Source organism: Hermetia illucens, chromosome 1 (assembly GCF_905115235.1).
Source record: "Hermetia illucens chromosome 1, iHerIll2.2.curated.20191125, whole genome shotgun sequence".
NCBI lineage: Eukaryota > Metazoa > Arthropoda > Insecta > Diptera > Stratiomyidae > Hermetia > Hermetia illucens.
The window spans coordinates 157,161,534-157,182,791 of record NC_051849.1 but is presented as its reverse complement, the minus strand read 5'-3'; positions in this window follow the sequence as shown (position 1 = coordinate 157,182,791).

The following is a 21,258-nucleotide window of genomic DNA, read 5'->3' as shown; positions in this document are numbered from 1 at the left end:
CTTCCTTTTGCTGTACGTGAAGTCGCTTTTCCACTCAACAAAGTTCGTGGTAGCCCTCTGCGAGTGCGACATTCTTCCACTCCGTTGCAAGCTTATATTCATGGTCGAACCAGCAGTTCCGACCCTTTTTCGGGCTGGGGCCAAGTATATTACCAATGATAACGTTCTTCAAGTGGTTCTGAAGGTAATTTGTTGATCTCCAGGGCCCCTGTTAGGTATGGTTAATTGGGAATCAGTTTCGACTTATAGGGGTTGTGGAGGGCTCCGTTACTACTGCTACTACTCGCACCTGCCAACAAGATTGTGTTTCGAGTTTATATTGGCCCGCTAAATGTTCTAGCATTCATCACGGCTGAGAGATGGCTGCGTTTGATTAGCGCCTTATCAATTTGGTTGAAAGTGGTCCCATGTGAAGAGACCTACGCGCAAACGCGGTAGTTCCAGCAACCATTACATGCGACACTACTAGTTCGCAGTCCTTTGCCATTAGTAGTTTTGTTTGTAAGCTATGTATCCCCTGTATGCGGACTCTGTCCCTGCTTGGCTATTAAAATCTCCAAGTATAATTTGGATGCTGTACTTGGCACAGGCTTCGAGGGTTTGTACCTCTGTCTCGAAGAAGGTATCCTTCTCCGACTCTGCGGTCTTCTCTGTTTATTTTTCGTTTCATTTTTCATTGTTGGCTGACTAAGAAACCTACTACGAGCACATGGTGTACTCCGTTATAATATTTCGTATAGTGGCCTTCCTCCAGGAAACCTTCCCTTGTCCAACGCATTTGCAACAGTGTCAATGTGTGACCGATCCATTGCCACTTTCGAGGACCAAGCCTGTGTGTTGTCCTAGTTTTCCGTTTGAGATTTTATCAGGTCAGGGTACTCTGATAATATGACGCAGGCAGCTTGGTGCTTTTGAGTAAGAGTGGGGTTCACTTTCAATGTGCTACTCGCATTTAGCAGCACATGAGGAATACTAGCACAGGACAGTCTCGACTTGGTCTTGGTGCTAAGATAGCGGAAATTTCAGATTTCAGATAGGGCAACGAAAACGGATCTAGCGCTGTTAACGCGTGGAGAAACATCCCATTCAGTGCTGCCGTTAGCAGAAACCACTTGCCCCTCTTTGCAAATCGAAAACCATTTGGCCAAGTTCCACGATCCGGTGAGAAAGATGTCATAAACCAATGAATTCCTCAACGTCCTCCGGACAAGGCAGAATAATGAGCCGCACCGATAAAAGATGAAATAATGTCGGTAACAAAATGCAACCCTGGTGGACTCCGCTTTGAACCACAAAATCCTCCGAGGTCGGTGCAGTACGTGACATTACTGAAAACTTTCTCGAGAACGATGAAGAGCAGGTGTAACAAATATAGATAGGTGGTTTCTATGGTCAATGCAGGAGGATGCGGAGCGGAGACCAGCCAGCACTATGTCGATGAAACTTTCGAGATGTTCTCTAATGGATTCCAGGATTATTTCAGGCTCATCTTTGCAGCATGCATACCCCCCGCCCTAATATCACACTCAAAATGGGTGTCCTGCTTTGGAATCTTGGTGATCGGTCCGGTCTTCCTCTCTGGGAAAGTTCTCAGATCACCCAGATTTTGGTACGAGTGAAGATAGCATATTGGCGGTAACTGCAGGTGTAGTGATATAAAACTCTACAAAGAGACTGTCAATCCCAGCGGCATTGATGGCCGGAATGATTTCTTTTTTGCTTAGTGAAACAGTCCGTATCCGCGTGCTACGGTGGTTAGGCACTTTATCTACAAGAAGGGAACCTCAACAGATGTGATACGGTTAAGAACCATAGTAAAGTGCTCTATTGACCTCTCCAATTGTGCGCCTTCGTATATGAAAAGCCAACCGTTAGCATCCTTCACAGGACCATGGGAAGATTTGCTACCACATGAAATTCCCTTTCATGATGCGGTATCCACTTCTGAAATCATTGCATTCTTCGGCATCTTCTGCTCCCCTTCACTGGCATGTGAATTCGGAATATTGCCGTCAGCGAAGACCGATCTTGATCTAGCGGCCGATACAGATTATTATGTTTGAATTCCGAATGCATCACCTAAATTCTGCGGAGGAGCGGATAAATCGGCCTCGTGACATCGGAGGCAGAATTGAGGTTGACTTTACGGTAAACATTAGCACCGAGTTGGCCCGCTGCGCACTCATTTCTACACCAAAGAGCAGACAATCCTTAGGCTATTGCTGACTCCGCTTACCTTCCACGATCGATTTTTCTGAGCGAAGTCAAGTCAGATCTAGACTAGATCTAGAATGGAAGTCGAAGGCAATACATAGTAAATATTTGAATTGTCTCAGGCAACCATTTTTCGATCTACATTTGGGAACAAATGGCTGGGGAGTTCTTTGCTGAGATGACCAATACAGAAGCTCAATTTGCTGCACTGCACTAAAGTCCCTTTGTATTTTAAGTATGTAGGGTCTTCCAAGCCTAAACATTTCGCACTAGTGTTAGTATTAGGTAAAATCTGACATCTGCCAAAATTGTGGTGAAAATTAAAATTTGAATGGTATCGTACTATCATTAACAAAAGTTACAGTAAATTGAAATTATCTACTTCTACTGAATTTACTGTACTCTAAGGAAGCATAGAGTACCAGTAAGTATATATATCCTTCTGGCTATGTACAACATTTTCAGATTCGTGTCAAACTGGTTTATCAAATCAATATGAACGATTTACGAATACGAACGTTTTTGAAGTGGATTCTTCCACACAAAGTATTAAGTAGCGAAATTGGCAGGAGTGTGGTGGATGTAAAGTGAATACTACTTATTAAAGAGTGACCGAACAGAATATCAAAGCTGAGGTCAAGAAAATTAACGAAACTTAAACTAAAGAAGGAAATAGTGGCCGGTGAAAAGATACCAGGCAGAATGAGTTCACCCACGGGGAAGGGCACATTCAAGCTGATGATCGGCAAAAAGCGCCGCCTACCGGAAGTATTCAATTCCCAGTACGAATCGGAGTCAATCGCCGTAACGGAAAATGAGTCCAAATTACTACGGGACTCCCACGAAATTGTAAATTAACTCACAACGGTCGAGAGGGAGCTAGATCTTATGAAGGAGCCAAATTTGCACGTCTTGAGGAAACACAAGGAGGCGATCTCAACCCACAGTGGTCGAGAAGGAGCTAGATCTTATGCAGGAGCCAAATTTATACGTCTTGAGCAAACACAACACAACACAGGATGACAGAATTTAGGAGCCCCAAGCAATCATCATCCCTTTTTAAGCGAGCTTAATGCTCGGACGTTTAAAGAACCCAAACCACAAACAAGGTCAGCAATGCAGCAATAACAACCAGAAATGATACAGTGAGTACTTTGTTCAGAGGATTCTGCAAAATCATCAAAACAGGCAGCATAGCTCAAACTAAATCAGCTATAAATCAAACTAGGGAAAACATATACGCAACAACGCAATCATAAGTAGCCAAATCGCCAGGGACAAAAAGTAAGGAGGTTAGTCGAAGAATTCCTTCAATCTCTGTTAAAGATCCTCTTAATGGTTTCAACCAATCAGGCCGAGTATTTCTAGTGCCCTTCCCAACAATTATCTAATTAAGAAGTCAGATTATTCTCACAAATTCTGTACCAAAACCCTAATAAGTTCCTCACTTGCATCCCTTTCTCCGAAAAATCAATCAGTCTTACCTTCCAAGGCCTTGATTCCTTGGCTCAAAAAATTGCTCAAAAACCGAAGGCACAGCGAGCGCCCAGTTTTATCAGCATTAAGCCTGGGCGAAAACAGTGAATATTCTATGGGAACTCTGGCGGGTCACATTTGACTAGACGTTCTTTGAAGAGAATACCCAAAATATTGAAGCCATTAAACATACTCTTGTTGACTTTCGAACAAATTAAAGACAAGAATATATCGCAATACAGCGACTGCCAGTATATGGGTCATGCGGCAGCCAATTGCCAACCCAACTTAACCCACAGCGCAGGGTTAAGTCGAGTTGGCAAGTGGTCAAGTGTGACCAGGTTCATAGTCCGGTCGAATGCTTCAAATCCAATTCAGATCTCCCGATCCCACTCATCTATATTGCTATACTAAGCATCGCGAAGGCGTCGATCATGACGTTTCAAAACGAAAAATTGGTAGGCTCCGAAAAAATCCCATAAATAGTCCTAAAAAGATTTGCTTCAAGCATTGGCGACTTCCTTTCTTCAGTTATAAATCACTGCCCCCTCAACGCCCACTTCCCCACTTATTGGAAGAGTTCTCATATAACTTCCAAAAGAAGAAATCTGTCTTAATCCCGATAGCCACAGGCCTATCTCTACCCTTTTTTCCTCCGTGAAGACCATGCAGCGGAGCATTAAGTTCATTATCGAAGAGCACTGTGACCTCAATGGCACACTTCCCGATTCGTTCGCCGTTCGACCTAATCACTTAGGTGAGAAGATGCTCCTTGTCCTTAAAGCGAACATTACTCTCAATATTTATCAGAAGACTACAACCATAGTTTGCCTTCTTAACCTAAAAAAAGCTTTCCATTCTGCGTTGTAATAGTGCTCGCTTTTAAGCTTTCTGAAATTCTTAACTTTCATCCGCATCTCCGTAGGCCCCGAGCCAACATCCAGGGATACCTTCCATCTATATTTATTTATCAAGCAGGCATTCCCCAGGGTTCAGTTCTTTCGGTCATCTTGTCTTCCCTGTCCATTGCTGATCTACTTAACCCGAGTCCTAACCCTGATCCCATCAAAATTCTACAAAATTCTCCCTGGCCGAATTTAGTCTGAATTCCTATTTGGAAGAGCGTTACTGATACTTCACCCGTTGGAAATTATACCTTAATCCTCAGAAGTGCGAAAGAATTGTGTTTCGCGGCAATATGTGGATCACGCCGAATATATATATAATTCATGACACGTCCAGTCGCCTACCTAGGGCTGATAACGGCCTCCCGTTTTTCCCATATACCCCATATTTTGAAGGCACTGAACCATGAAAACGGTGCCTATAAATCCTTGTATCCCTTTCTACAATACAGTCCCTCAATGTCCCAGAAAATTAAGCTGTTTTCAAACAAACAGTTTATCGGACCTCTCTTCATTTTTAACTTCATATTTTGGTCCGGCAGTCCCCGCCTCATTTTAGCTCTGTGCGAAGAACTCGGTTTCTACAATATGTTAGTTTCACTGCAACAGGACATGTAGATATTTTGATCATCGTGCTATTATTAGTGTTCAGTGTAAATCTTTCATGATAAAACTGTTTACTTTTTCATGATTAAGAGAAGTGTTGCCCATAGTTCCAATATTTTATCTCATCAAAATTCAAAACAACCAAATAGTGTCCCACGATCCTGGAGCTGTTATTTTACCGTAAAGTCTGTGCATATTCATAAACTCGAACTTAGTGACTAGTCCGTATTTTTTCAGAATTTTCATCGTGTCACTTACTAATTATTCTCTTTTCCTATTTCCTGTGGCCCGTTTTTGGGTCTAAATTTACCTTCGAACTATGGCATGAATGGCAGCCAAAAGTAGTTACAATTTAACATTAATGAATAGTGCAGTGTCTTATTATTTCTTTTTGTGCTTACATAGATCGTTTCTTCTTCAAACAAGAATACCCAAAATTTTAACAATGCAACCTATTGCGCCTGGAGCTTTCTAATCTCTCCAGTATTAAATTCAAAACCGTTTATCAAATCTTTTATAAATCCCATACGTAACAGCATTTTCACCTCAAAATTAATCTCTGTGCCCATTCGCCTCCCTGGCACCCCTTCGGTCTAATAATAAACCTTACGAGCTCCGCCCGAATGTAATTCCCAGTGGAGGCAGCAATAACGAGAAAAATTTGATATGGAATTTTCCTGCCTGCTAGTTCCAATTCTGCACACTAGAGTAGCTTTCCAAATGATTTACGTACGGTATATGGTCTGAACCTTTTCCCAATCAATTTCGTACACCGGCACCGATATTCATAATGACTTTGTGCGAGATTCTGTAAACAAAATTTTATTATTCCGTTCACACGAACTCGCCCACTTGCTGTCATCGTGACACAAAGTAGAATCCCTGACAGAGGGGTGGGAATGTGATGTACATGCGAATATATGGTACGGGGAACGTACGATGTATCGCTCACTATTACACTACCGAAAGCTGGATTATCCTCGCATTGAAATACTGTTTTCTTTGGGCTTTTCCAATTACCGGTATTGTAACCCTGTAATTCACAACTCGGAGAGAGAAAATTTGATAATTAGGGGAGGAAAGTGGCGGCTGCTATAAACGTCCTTTCAATTACTACGGCACGGTTTGTCCAGACAGTTTTATATAACGTTAAGGAAATTCAAAACTATCACAATCATCAACCGATATCCGGTCTAAGCCAGATATAGTAAGTAACTCCAAAATTCCCGGTTTTGCATCCAGGTCCACCAATTTGATGTTCCTAACAGTTATTGTACCTCGCGTTCTGGCCTATACTATCGCTCCGCCGAGTTTGTACTATCCTCAGTAAAAACCCCTGATGGGGGGAAGTGAAAAAAAGGTGGAGGTGGGCGCCCAGCTTAGTTGGGACAACTTTACCATACAGTATCGTACCTAATCAACCTCTTTTGTCAAGGGGGTCTAAAACAATTGCCTCCGGCTTAGAATTTTGGAGCAATGGGCTTACAACCCATCATCCACCAAAAAACCAAACATCATGCATACATACGAATGGATGGCCTCGGACAAAATTAATTCCACTGAGAAGAACGGGCAGACGAATGAATGATTACGCTCATAGATCCCTAAACAAATTTGGTGCTGTCAGAGACCTACTTCAACAGGAGGAGTGGGTAGCGATAGTCTCCATAATTTATCAAATGAGCATGACCAAGGCCTCATTGACTTTGTAAACAGCAGAAAATCGACCTGCTCCTTAAACAGGCGCATTTAGAAATGGATTTGAGTATCCCCAGATAGCATTACCTTAATCAGATACATCCCGTTCTCATCACCAAAAATCGAGCATCCATCATCTTAAACCTGGGATCCTATTGAGGAACAAACCGCGACTCCGACTATTACATGGTAGAAAATGTCTTCAGTTGTCGAATTTCAAAGAAAGATCCGCAGAATAAACACCAACCTTCTTTGAAATGTTAAGGTTTCAAAAGCGCAAGAGTACAAGGCAAAACTGGAAGAACCATTAGGTCCTCTTCTCTCGAACTTTACTAGGAGAACCCAGGGATGACACCAGGTATGACCTACAACGCGCTATCCAGACAACAGCGGATATGAATCCGGGCGGTAGAAAAATGATTGGTTCGGTGATGAGTGTCAGGAAAGCTGTGATAAGCAAAACTTGCCATGCGGAAAATATAATATATAGATCGGAACACAAAAACGAGGCAAGAAAATTACGAAAATATCCGACAAGCAGCTAAATATTAAGGCAAATGAGACAAACATTCTCTGATGAGGATGAAGATACAATAACCCAAGAAAATGAGGCGTGAGAACTAATCGAAAATGACCCTTTGTAAAAGCAAAACCGGGATGGATCCGAAAGTGAAACACGTGAGAAATAGTCACCTTATTTTTAAAAATAAAGAATTGACAAGAATTATGGTTTAGGATAATGGGAAAATAGGAAGAAATAGCCAGCAAATGTTAACAAATGAACAGGGCGTCGGGCATAGATGGTATCCCTACTGAAATCATTGAATTAAACGATCTATAGATTCTGAAAGCTATCCATTATTTGGTTCTCTGTATCTAGAACAACGAGGTGACGAGGTTGTCGGACTGGAACGTCTACAATTGACCAGATATTTATGGTCAAAGAGATGATATAAAAATGCTGTTAATTCAACATCGCCGAGCATCAAATATTCAATTAGGCAATCGGCAGTATTGACCGAGATGTATTGTGGATTCCAGCCAAACATCAGAACCACAATTATCGCCACAACAACGCAGTTAAGGGTCAATACTAGCTCGGCAGATCTGTTTGAGACAAACGTCGGATTAAATTAGGGAGATGGGCTGGCACCTCTACTGTTCATTCTGCCACTGGAATAGGTTATAGTCGGATTTGGACACAAAAAGCATGCTTCTCTGTAAGTCCTGCTAAACCCTGGACCACCTTTCTGGCACCAAACAGATTTCGCGTCAGAAGAAGTCCTCATCTTGGCTGGCGACATAGTGAGATACTCATTTTTCGGCACTTGGTGCAGATTCAAAACCCAAATCAGCTAATCCGTGGGCCATCGACCGAAACAAATGATAATCTGATGAGGTAATGTTTGGTGAATACGGCGAAGGAGATAACACCTCCCACCCGTGCATTCGCAATGTTTCTTGGACCCGTTTGTGATATGTGGCCTTGCATTATCCCACCGGAAAGTGACCCTTTTGTGTCTGTCCTTCCATTCTGGTCGTTTTTCTTCCAGCGCCCGGTTCAGACGCATTACTTGCTGCCAGTAAAGGTCTGCTGTTACTGTTTGACTAGGTTTCCAGACCTCATCATCGATCAAACCTTTCTGCTCCCACCAAATGTACAACAATATCTTTTTACCGTGGATGTTCCTCTTTGACAGGGATGTTGACCGCTCACCTCGTCAAAAACCATGATATTTTGCGCTTAGGATTGTCGTGGTCGATCCAGCCTCCGTCACCCGTTTCAATCTGATCCAGGAAATGCTTTCTTTCATGCCTTTCAAGAAGCGATTCACAAACCTACGTCTTCCAATAGCTCCCTCATACAATTCATGTGGCACCCATTTCCTTGTCTTCTGAATCTTTCCCATGGCTTTTAGGCGGTATGCAATAGATGATCAATCGAGTGCCAATGCATCGGAAACATGATATTGCTTTTGACAGGAGTCTACATCCAATACTGCTTCGAGCTTCATGTTCGGTCGTCTATGATCTTTGTCTTCTACACTAAAGTTACCATATTTGAACCGCTGAAACTAGTTTTGGCCCAAACAAAGCGCTGAATTTAGCTCGCAAACAGAGCCTTCTAATTAGGTGTGCCTATCTTCGAAGCCAGCTGCATACAGAAGAAAGCAAAGCTCCGAATATATAATAATAATAATAATAATAATCGTTGGCACAACAATCCATATTGGATCAGGGCCTTGAAGTGTGTTAGAGCACTTCATTCAAGACCGTAACGGTACACTACAGTAGACTGTAGGAGACAATGTGGTCAGCATTGCGCTCGCCTGAGATTATTACCCTGGTTTGACTCAGGTACTCATTCACAGCTGAGTCGACTGGTATCCGACGTCAAATCACGATACAAATCCCTCTGCCACCAGCGAGATTTGAACCGCGACCTTCCGTACGACAGCCTTGTGCTCTAACCACTCAGCTATCCTGACATACATCCGAATATACAAAATGATAATAAGACCTGTGCTAAGCTAGGGATGAGAAATGCGGCCCCTAACACAGATTTCCAAAAACTAGTCAATACCTTAGAGATCGACTTAAGAGCCAAATGAGAGGACGACAAATGAAACATTAAGTTTCCAAAATAATCGTTCACACGGAGAACAGAAGGACGAAAGCAAGATTCTGTTGAGATGATGGCGCATCATACACGGTTAATGGAACGAGATTGAGAAAGAACAATGCCCGAAAGGGGCTGTGAAGCCTTCACGGCGACGACTTGTTGTTGTTGCTTTTGTTTTTGGTATTGATTAATTAATGTGAAGTCCCAGAGCTAACATCACTTGCTCATCTGGATAAAGGCAATTTGTATATCTCCAGATATCAGTATAGGCCAGCAGTTAGACTTGTACTGGATAGTACCCCTGGCGCTCATCTCAGTATCTCGATCACTTTTCTGATAGCCAGTTCAAAAGAAGTGCATGATAGAACATCCCTTTTGCTTAAACCGTTCTTATTAGTGAAAGGTCTTGAAAATGATACTGCGACTTTTTTCTGGCCTTTTCCTAGGAATTCTTTTATGATGTTGTACGGTTTCAGCCAGGCTATGACATCGAAGCCCCTTTCAGTTTATGGTGGTTTGAAACTGGTGGGAGAAAGTCTGATCTGTTGATGATTTGCCTGGAGTGAAACAAGTTTATCAAAATACTCGACCGATCGCTCCGATATGCCAATGCAGTCGGAAATTAGATTTACCACTATATATTCAGGCGTATATGTGAAGGCCGGTTGAGTTAGTTAGTGATGCTTCATCTTCAGGACATTTAATAACTGGGGTTACTTGCAGTGTCCTTTTTTCCCTTGTTAACTTTACGGAGAACTTCATTCTTGATAGCTTATCAGTGGTCCAGTTTGGGGAGATCTACGTTTATTTGTGGGGAAGTCGGAGACTTGACCCGTTGGCGCAGTTTATCAGTCCTTTAGCACGGGCGGCTCAACGCCATTTTTTTTGCCTGCAGTTTTCGTTCAGAGAGAACACCAACGTTCGGTATATAGAAGTGGAAACAAGATTTGGTAGTAGAATTGTTGATATTCCTTCAGCATGCTTTTCCTACGTTTTATGCTCCATCGTGAGCGCTAACCCACACTTTCACCCTGAGGCCCATACAATTTGACCACCCTGTGTAACCAGTACTATATCGATGCAGTATTCTGTTATAATCCCATCGCCTAGAGTGCGGTTTAAAAAGCTGTTAATATACTTTTGAGTAAACTGTAATCCAATGACTGCTATGCATGCCTTACAATATTTGCTGGTACTCCCTTTCATTTGTTGTTAGACCCATGCAAATAATGATGGTGAGATAATGTTGGTGAAGTTTCAAACTCTCGCAAAAATCGAGAGCATCCCACTAGAGACTATATACTCCAGCATTCACCCCTTAATTTCCAAATATTCACTTTAGCATGATACTGACACAAGTTTTCGAAATTACACCGATGGGACAAAATTAACTTACTATAACTTCGTAAATAATCGTGTGATTTTCACCAAAGTTGGTAGAATGCTTTACATTATATCTATCATATATTACTGCAATTTCAGGGTGCTAGTATGAACTTAAGGGTGGTTTACAGTCTTACTAATAAGTAGAACGGAGCCCACCAATATGTACAAGCTAGTCAAGAATAAACAATCCATAACCTTTTCAAAAGATGACTAATATCCTCGCGCTCCAAGAAACGAAATGGCTTGGAAGGGAGGTAAATGATTGCGGAACTTATGCAATATTGCCTTTATCATAAAGAATACATTTAGGTAGCTACTAGCTGATTTTAAACCGATTAATGAACGAATCTGCCTAATTGCAACTGCCATGCACCAACGGAGGAAAAGGATAGTGTCGTTGAAGATGAATACTACACCCGACTGAACATAATTTTTGACGGCTTGCTCTCCAATGACATCAAAGTATTGTTGAAAGACTTCAAGGCTAACATTGGCCACGAACTGTTCCATAGAGGCATGACAGGAGGGCAGAGTTTCCATAGAGAAACAAATGATAATGGCCAAATACTCATCCACTTCGCCAGCAACAAAAATTTAACCAGTAGCTCCACTTACTTCCTCCATAAAGACATACATAAAATAATGTTGGCATCATCAGACGGGCAGACATTCAGTCACATTGACTATGTCCTGGTCGAAAAACAACTGCCTCAAACATATTGTACGTGAGGACTGTGACTCGGACCATATCCTGGTTAGAAGGAAATACCATTGCGAACAGCTAAATGCAGCCACAGCTATAGGAGCAGAACTCCTCAAATCAATTTGGAAAAGTTGAAAGACGACTGGTTCTGAGGAAAGTAGTGACAAAATGTGGCCAAAAATTAAGGAGGCATCCAAAGTTCAGCTAAAGACACCCTTGGGTATGTAGACCGAAAGAATCCTAACGAATGGCTCAATGATGCCTACATGGAACCGTTTAGCAAGGAAAATGAAGCGTGACAACTGCTAAGACGAACCCGAGCCAGAGGAGGCAAGTATCACGAATCAAGGCGATAGGCTAAGACCAGAACAGCGAAAGTACAATACGAGTAACAACAAAATTTTAACATTTGATGGCAGCTTGAAGAAGAACGATGTATGAGTAACATTTACCACAGTGAAAAAGATGAGGATAGGTACACCACGAACCACTCTCTGAAAAGATTAGAATGGCAATGAAAGCAAGATAGGCTCAGTATTTTCAAAACTTTTGAACCCAACGACGACGCATTTCCACACCTTTATCATTTCAGATGACCCAAACCGAAACACAGGTGCCCCGACTTTGTACGAAGTAGAGGCAGCTTTGTTTAAGTTAAAATCACATAAAGCTCCCGGAATGAACGAATAATCTACAACAGATTTTCCCAATTGGCGAAAACGTTCAGATCTGCTAAGAAAAGATCTACGATCGATGCGATTAATCTGGTGGCTAACATAGCTACCGCTGCTCTCTTGATGAGGTTGAGTCCTGACTGAAGTACGCTGGTCTATCGCTCGCAAAACAGACGGAAGAAGTAGTTATCACTTCAATCTTTGTCCCATTCACAAGCGGGGTTGGCTCGTGTGATCGGTTTTGCCATTTGGCTCTATCAAATGCCTGATCTGGGTGCAATCTTAAGGCTTTTAAATCCCCATCCAGCGTATCAAGTCACCGTTGTTTCGGCTGACCTTTTGATCGTTTGCCATCGACGTCGATGTTCAGATCAATCTTAGCAAATGAATTCCCATTAGCACGAATTACGTGACCATACCTTCAAAGACGCCTCTCTCGCAATTTGCCACGATCGGTGCAAACCCATAACGATCGCCGATATCCTCACGCCACTAGTCCAACGCAACATCTTCGTCTCCATTACCACAAGACGGCGTTCTCGGCCAACACTCAAAATCTGTAATTAGATGCTAGGAAAACAGCATCTGGATAAAGCAGTGTATATGGCGCTGGACGTTGGATATCCCGTATGACGGTGTCCACAACAAGAACAAAGAGGAGTGGTGAGAGGGCGCTTCATTGATGAACACCAACAAAGACACGAAGCGGTTTTGGTACACCCGCCACACTTTCAACTTTACTTGTCGGATCGTGGTAGAGCAATTCAACACAGCTCACGAGTTCTTCTGGCACTAAGCGTTATTGTAAAGCATGCCAGATGAGTTCGTGTGGCACATGATTAAACGCTTTCTCTAGATCCAGAAATGCTATGTAAAGAGGGCGACGCTTCTGACGGTGTTTCCTCACGAGTAACCGCACAGCGTGTATTGTATCAGTAGTTCCGCAACTTTTGACAAATCCGGGTTGATTTACGGTTATTTCAACGATTTCGCGGCGAATACGGTTGTTAAGAATGCGTTCAAAAATATTCATAGTATGGGAAAGTAATCGGATTGGACAGTAATTTAAACATTTTGCTGGACTACCTTTCTATTTCCATATGGAACTGTGGTACTTTCTTGCCAGTCAGATGGTGTTCTACCTTCCCGAATAATCCCATTAAAGAGTTCTCTGAGCCAAAGTGTTGGGTCCCAGCTCTTCACTTTCCAGAGCTCAGAAGCGATGTCATCAGGTACCGACTTCATTCGTTTTATTGCATCCTAGACTTCGTCGTCGACGTGAGTACCTGTCTGGAAGACCCCACGGTCTTCTTAAGACACGGATTGATTTTGTGACCACAATCAGAGCCCCGCAGTAACAAGCAACAACGATACCAGTCTATATACCAAGTGCATAGCTTAGCATTTATACTGGTGGATGCAAGACCTAACTAAATCTCAACCGAACTAAGGAGTACGGTACCCGTGTTGAAACGCAACACCACGCCGAGGCCCGAAGGTCTCTTCTCGTTTGATTATCACCACAACCCCCATGAAGCTCCCACTAGGGGGCCAACCGTAAACAACCGAGCTGTACTTACATACAACGGAAGTTCACCCGAAGTATGAGAGTCCAGGGGCTATCCCGGTTTCCCTGTGAGGTTTCGTGACCAAATTGCCACTTCAGATGACACTCCGTGCAGACTCGGGTCTGATCGTCCTGATTAGGCCTTTGGAGCATTCACCTACTGCATCACGACCGGCAAGCCAAAGTGAGCACAGCGTCTCCCGGTGCCAATGCTATGGAGGTTCTCCTCGGCTACTTGGTTTTGGTTTAGCCGACAGGGTTGCCCCCCGTCTTCCTCAACTGAGCACCAGTTGCGCTGACAGGTGGAATTGCTCCAAATGTTGGCAATGATTGTGGAAGAGGACGATGAACAAATTCTTTAGTAGAAATCTGCTTGAAGTATTCCCTCCACCTGTCAGTAGCGGCTCAACGGTTGATAACCAAAGTACCGTTCTTGTCATTGTCAATAGAAGTGTTCACTATCCTGTGTGCGATCGTTTCGGCTTTTGGCAAGTCGATAACGATCTCTCGCGCCATCCCGAGTGTTCATTTAATCGTAAATATTTTTGTAATGGTCCGCTCGGGGGACGGCGATCGCTTTCTTTGCTTCCCGGTTGGCATTCTTATAAATTTGCCAATTGGGCAAGGTTTTATCGTGGAGAAACTAGTGGTAGAGGCGTTTTTTCACGGGCCTTCATCCGAACACCGTCATCCCAAAGCCAAGTATCACGATTGAGGTACCGCTCACCTAGCTTGTTGAGCCCGAGGGTTGCAGAGGCCGCTTTGTGGATCGTGTCTTTCATTTGGTTCCACGATTCTTCCACATTCTTAATGGTTGGTAATCACGTAAGTGAGATCATTTCTCCTTTCTTCTCACGAAATCGCCACCATTTAATGCGTGGCGGGCCAGTGCGTTCCTCACGCTGTTTTATCGGTGGCTTAATTCGCAGGACGGCAATCAACGGCCGATGTTGAGGTGCGATGGTCTAATAGGAAACAGCTTTGCAATCAGTGGCGGTCATAAAATGTCGTCATCTTATGAGAATATAATCGATTTGCGTTTTACTGTTCCCACTATAAAAGTAGGAAGATAAGACAATCGTTTAATGAACCCTGTATTCATAAGTACAAGGTCTTCGGTGTCCGAAAATCGATTATATGCACGCCACCCTCATTGCGGGCTTGAAATCCCTTTCCCCCAGGGCGCCTTTTACCGTTTGCCTTTTCATCCACATGACCATTAAGGTCTAAGTCTTTTTATCGAGAAGTTGCGAGACGGCATCAGGTCGACCTGTCTGTGGTGCGTACGCGGTGAAGACGTGAATAGTGCGATCAGCTGAGATAATGGTGAGCTTCATCAGCCGATCATCAAATCTTTCGACTTCTTTAATGTCATCATGGAAACCCTCTGAGATTGCAATGCCAACATCATATTGAGTGCGTGGGCTACCAAAATAGAGAAGTTTATAGCCATTTTTACCGCGTTCACCTTCAATGTCGCAGTTTTTGGCACCACACCATAGGGTTTTTTAAAGAGCGCAGATATCAATGCGGCTCTCCCAAAGAGCTCTTGCGAGTTCCTCGGTCTTTCCAGTGAGATACGAACCTTTAGCGTGTTCGGATTAACTTTCTTACGTCCTGACACGGTCCATGCGTCAAGAACCATTGCCCATTGTCCGTCCTGCCGAGTCGACTGAGGTGGACGTTCTAGCATTTTTCCGAAGCTTGTTACTCGATCCGATCATGTTGTTTCTAACGACATGTATGCATTTTCTTGGTCATCCGGACCTGTCACCAAGAGAGATCAAGTTGGATTTAGCATAGCGGGATAACTCCAATTGTACTTTATTTATTTCTTTCGCTGGTCTTAGCATTTTATTTTTGTTTTACTGAGGACAGTAGAAAGTACGTCGCCTCAAACATTCCTCCTTTACCTGCGCTTGGGACCAGCATACATATTCAAGTATTTATATTTGGCATAATGATTGCCAGAGGCAATGTATGCAGCACCAGTCTGTGGCGGATATACTGAAAAATGAGAGCTTATATATCGGTTAACTGCACCGCGAAGATACTGCGCCTATCGAACAATATCCGATGCAACAGGGGTGATCCCAATGGATATTGTGGCGAGAGAAGGACAACGCCTTTATGATCGAGCATATTTCACCGGAGAACCTTTCTATCATCGGCGGCAGTTCGCACGGATTAAAACTATCCCGGAGTGGCGAGAAAGATATAACGGATCAAAGCAACGCCGATGGACCCATAAAATCACATGAGATATTTGAAGATGGACCGAGCGACTCCATGGTGAAAAAACTTTCGACCAAGCTTTGAACGTTCATAGAGGTTATCGAGCATACCTCTATGAATTTGGGCATGACTATTCATCATATTGTTCAAAGTACCCGAACATTGCATAGAACGCAGCGCCTTATTTCAATATCCGATATTCTGGGCTCCAAGAGCCGCATTAGAAACTACAAGTGAGGAGTGCTTCACTCTAGAAAACATGATAAATCATATCTTGAATCGTACTGTAGGTGATCGAAGCTATCCATAGGAAGCTTAGCCAAAAGAATACTAGTTGGAAGAAGCAACGAATGAGGAGAACAAGTGTGAACACGATTACAGGCTAAACTCAGTTCCAGCCCCGCGGCGTAATTCCATATGGTAGTCCCGTGGGGAGCGCGAACGGAGAAGGAGGTGATTTTAGTGAGTAAGAGTTTCACAAAGTCACGTGGCATGTGCCAGCGGTAGCTTCTGAAGCTTCCACATTCCAACGAAAACAAAAGAAATCGGAAAACCGGAAGCTAAATGCTACAGGTTTGAAAGGTTTTTTATATTCCTTACAAAAGCATATTTTTACTTAGCTCGTAATGTTTGCGCATTTAGTTTGTCAGACCATTCACTTTAGTAGGATGCTGACTTTCCAAGTCGAACGCAATAAGTTTGTACAAAAATGACAACTTTGATTCTGTTAGTAATGGTAAGATTTTCATTAAACTTTTCAGTATCATGTTCAATAATATTGCCTTTTTTTACTGCAAAATTTGATGTTGATGTTGCAGAAATTATAGTAGTAGGGTTGTGACTTTCTGCAGTTTCCGCCGTCTCGTCATCGAAAGGACATAGTTGAAAACATATCTTGCCATAAGGTTGCTTGGGTTTCAAATCACTGGTAACATACGATAAACCACGTTGCGACCAGCAGGTTGTTTGAGTTGTTCTCCTCGCATTGGTATACTGTGTTGACCTTGGATCTACTACTTGACGTCCCAATTACTCCCCTCTTGAGTATAATCGGTACGTGGCCCCGCTTGTTTGGTTGCAGTTTTCTTGTGTTTTATTACGTGTACTCATGTGATTTCTGCGAGTATAGAGTTGAGTCCGCCGAGCCATAGCCTTCCGTAGCACCGTAAGGTCAAACTTACCCACTGAGGCGACCAGGTATCAGTGAGGCTCCATTCGAATACAATCAGTTACTCCCGACTGCAAATTATCCAATGACCACGGTTCACATGACACTCTGGATTGGGGTTGCATAGCTTAGCTTAGTAGGTGTTTCTCGCCTCCCCAGTCTAGATCCGTAGCGTAAGGTCACCTCGTACAGGGTATGACTATCACCAGTCTCTAAAGGTCATGGTAAACGAGGGGTCTGGAAGGCCACACATCCCTCTAGAAGAGAAACACCTCACTCTCAGGGATAGACAATTGGCCCTGGAGAGCTATATTGCTAGTCAGTCTATCCAGTGCTCTGCCTGACCCCCGGGTAACGATGGAAGCCGCTACTTTTTATATAATCGAAAACAAGACAAGAGTGCGAATTATATCCAACTTAAAATCGCCAGTACTTTAAGCCTAAATCAGGCTAAAGCTACGTTTTTTGTCTAGGATATCAGGAATGTTAAGTCCACATATACTTGATGTTGCACCGGACCAAATGGTGAGCAACTTATTCCCATTTTTTTGATTGACTTATATAAGAAGTAGTGATTTCCATCTGCCACCACTTTTGGTCACACTGCTCCCAGCGCAATGACGCGCCTGATGACTTGCATTTGCCCTGCACGAAACCGTTAGTCATTCTTACTACTTTTTAATGCTTGGGTACTATGCCGAAAATGAGGGGTTCGTGGACCAAAAACGTGAGAGTAAATTGCTCTCCACCTGCTTCGGTCCAATATCAAGTAGATATGGATTTTTGATCCCTCCAATCCCAAACAAAAAATTTAAACTTGTTTGATTACTTTTTTGGGCATGAATTCAGTTAATACAAACGCGTCGAGGGCAACACGCAATAATATTTTACTAGGGTTCGCTTTCGTATATCTGGTGAAGTTCCACTTTTTGTGTATAAAATCGCTGGTCACCGTAACATTCGTATTCGAGCTACATTTCCGAACAAAAGTGAAATCAACTTGGCCTAATGGCACTTATGCCGGCCAAACCGGGGGCTTAATGGTCTCGCCGCAGAGCCGTTCCTCACAGCTCCTGATGTCTCTCCAGAGTGGCTCTTCTACTCATCCGAAAGTCATAGGAACCCCTTTGAGAGTGATAATTAAGGGGCTAGCCAGGTGCTATATCTTGCGGAAAATCTTGTAGCTGAAATTATTCCAGAAGGTATTGAAGAACACATAAAAGGCTAGATCAACAGAGAGCAGGCTGGATTTTCATGCAATAACCGCATCAGTACCCTGCGGGTCACTATGGAGCACCTGCCATTCATCGATTTCGAAAAGACAGCGTGAAGGGGAGTTCATTCAAGGAGGGACCTGAAATGCTTTACGCAGGAGGACTCCCTGTACGAAGGACATGGAACACTGCAATGAACGTTGACACCTTTTCTTAAACATCTCGATTAAAATAACATGTTTTTGCTCTCTCACCGGGTCATGGAACTTGACTAAAGGCTCTAGTAGGAGACGCAAATAGAATTGAAACCAACATCAGCAAAGTCAAGGTGGTCAGTTTGACGGGTCGTCGCATTCTCCTATTTGCGTTAACAGGCAGATCATCGAAGGCGTTGATCAATTCGTATATCTGAGATCCTCGATGCAATAACAGCGCTGAATGTGCCTTCGCTGGCTTGTTTAAAATCCGAAAATGTGGTTAAGTTAACACTAAAATCAAGTTGAAACTGTTCTGTGCTAATATTCTTTCTGCCTTGCTATATTGGCGTAATACATGGAAAGCGGCGACCATTGTTACTCATAAGATCCAAGTCTTCCTGAACTCTTGATTGCGTCGTATCATCGGAGTTCCCTGGCCTGATATTATTTCGAAGGAAGAGCTTGACCAGCGCACAGGCCTGTGGCAATGGATAGATCAGTTATATTGATTATTAATACTAATAAAATTGCCGACATAGAGGAATCTTTTAATGTATAATCTTGCAAGCTCCTCAAACTTCCAATTTCTTTTGTCTTAAATGGATAAAATATATGGTAATCTGCATTTGTCTCCCATTTTGTACGTTGTTCGAAAAATCTGTGCTCCCTTTACAAGTGCGACCAATTCGTCATCCCAGGGTATATGACTATGACTGCTACATAGTAACTGTACATCAACGTTGTATGATTTTCCGTTGATCCGTGAGCGCTAGAAACATTTTAATCCAACTCGCACACGCTACTCCAGCCAACTGGAAACATTACGTTTCGCTCATTTCCATAAAATACAAATTTCGCTCGTGCCTCTTCCGATAAGTTTCGCACTTATTGTCGCTGTATCCCCCATAGGCTGTCGATTTTTCTCTGTTCCTCAATTGGAAGAAATCGCCCCTGGGTTATAAGAAGAACTCATGTTATCTAGGCATCAAATTGACAAGCGAGGGAGGTAAACACATAAGCACGGCACTAGAATCCGGCGGCGGTGTGGGGGTGGGGGTGACGCCGCAAGTGATTTAAGTGAAAAACTTTGCCTTCGAGTAGCAATTGACTCGTCCCAATAGAATTTTACTGGAAAACTCTCCAACTGCCTAAGGAGCTCTTGGCTGGTATTTGAGAGATTTTATGAATTGTAGGTGTTTAGGGAACTTGGTCTCGACTTTCGGAAGTGCGGACCATTTAGAGCGAAAAGAAGTAGAAATTTATGCATATTTCCTTGCAGCCTGGCCTGTGTATCTTATACAGACAGCCCTGTGCGAAAGGAATTCAATTCTGTTAACGATTGCAATTGGGATATTATCAGAGAGCATTACCTTTATATGGTAAGTACACGCCGAGATTTGGACGGAACCTGTAAAGGATAATCTTGCTTGGGTGAATCATATGCATCGCTTGAAAGTAATTATCTTGAACAACATCATGTTCCTCAACAATACACATCAGACATGTACGTCTATTGCGCTCCTGGCAATTGGCTTCTTTGATAGAAACGAACTTTCCCGCAGTAACTCCCAACTTCAGTTGATTGATTTCGTCCTTCGTCACAATTGCTATTCAGATCGAACGCTCACTGATAGAATGTTCAAATGTGGCTAAAGGGTGGTAATTCCATTTCCCTTTGCATGACATCAACAATTTCTCCAATTTCTCATACTTACATGCAGCCGTATTCCCAGCTCCACTGGAAAGCTCAAGGCATGTCATGTTTATCTCTTGTTTATGGGCTGGAGGAGCCTCATCCTTGCCGCTTCATCCACTGTTGTGGAAAACACACGTCAGGATCCGGTTCGGGAAAATCCACGTAGCCCAGGACGCGAGGAGGGGGAGTCCTGGAGCTTATCGGGTATGAAGATCTATGGGTTATGGATTATTTGCTGACAAATGAAGACGCATTACAATCCACCTCACAATTTATTTTTGTCGCTTTTGTTTCAGTCGCGTTATATGAGATGAATTATGGCACATTTTTCAGTCGAAATAGTTCGCACAAAGACAGAAAAAATGTTGAGGGAAGTGCGATAACCGCATTAGGGAGAAATGATGAATAGAATGGTGGGTTTTGGTGAAAGTCGTGATAAATAGTTCATTATATAGGTCACACAGTTACGGCTCTCATTTCAACGTGACAGTAAAAGTCCCATCGAATTTCTGTATGAACTTTTCAGGAAAAATAATGTCATGTGAAATAACGAAACATACGGAGAGCATTCGAGATAGATTCAAGAATTTGAAATGCTCCAAGGAGAATCACGCAATGTGAGTTGTATAGAGCGCAATCCAGGGAACTCAAGTACCTAGGGACGAAAATACTGTTCTACGAAATCAAGGACGTGTACGTTAATTTGATGGTATAAAGTCAGTAACTTGAAAAAAGCAGCAAACAAACAAGCTGAGTGCTTTCGACCTCCTAATGCTGAAAGAAATGAAGGGGCGTTTTCCAAGAGCGGAGATGGTAGCAGGATAGAATGTCCTATCAACTGCTTATCCACGTAAATATGATGTTAGTATTTAATTGAAATATACATGTAAAAATGT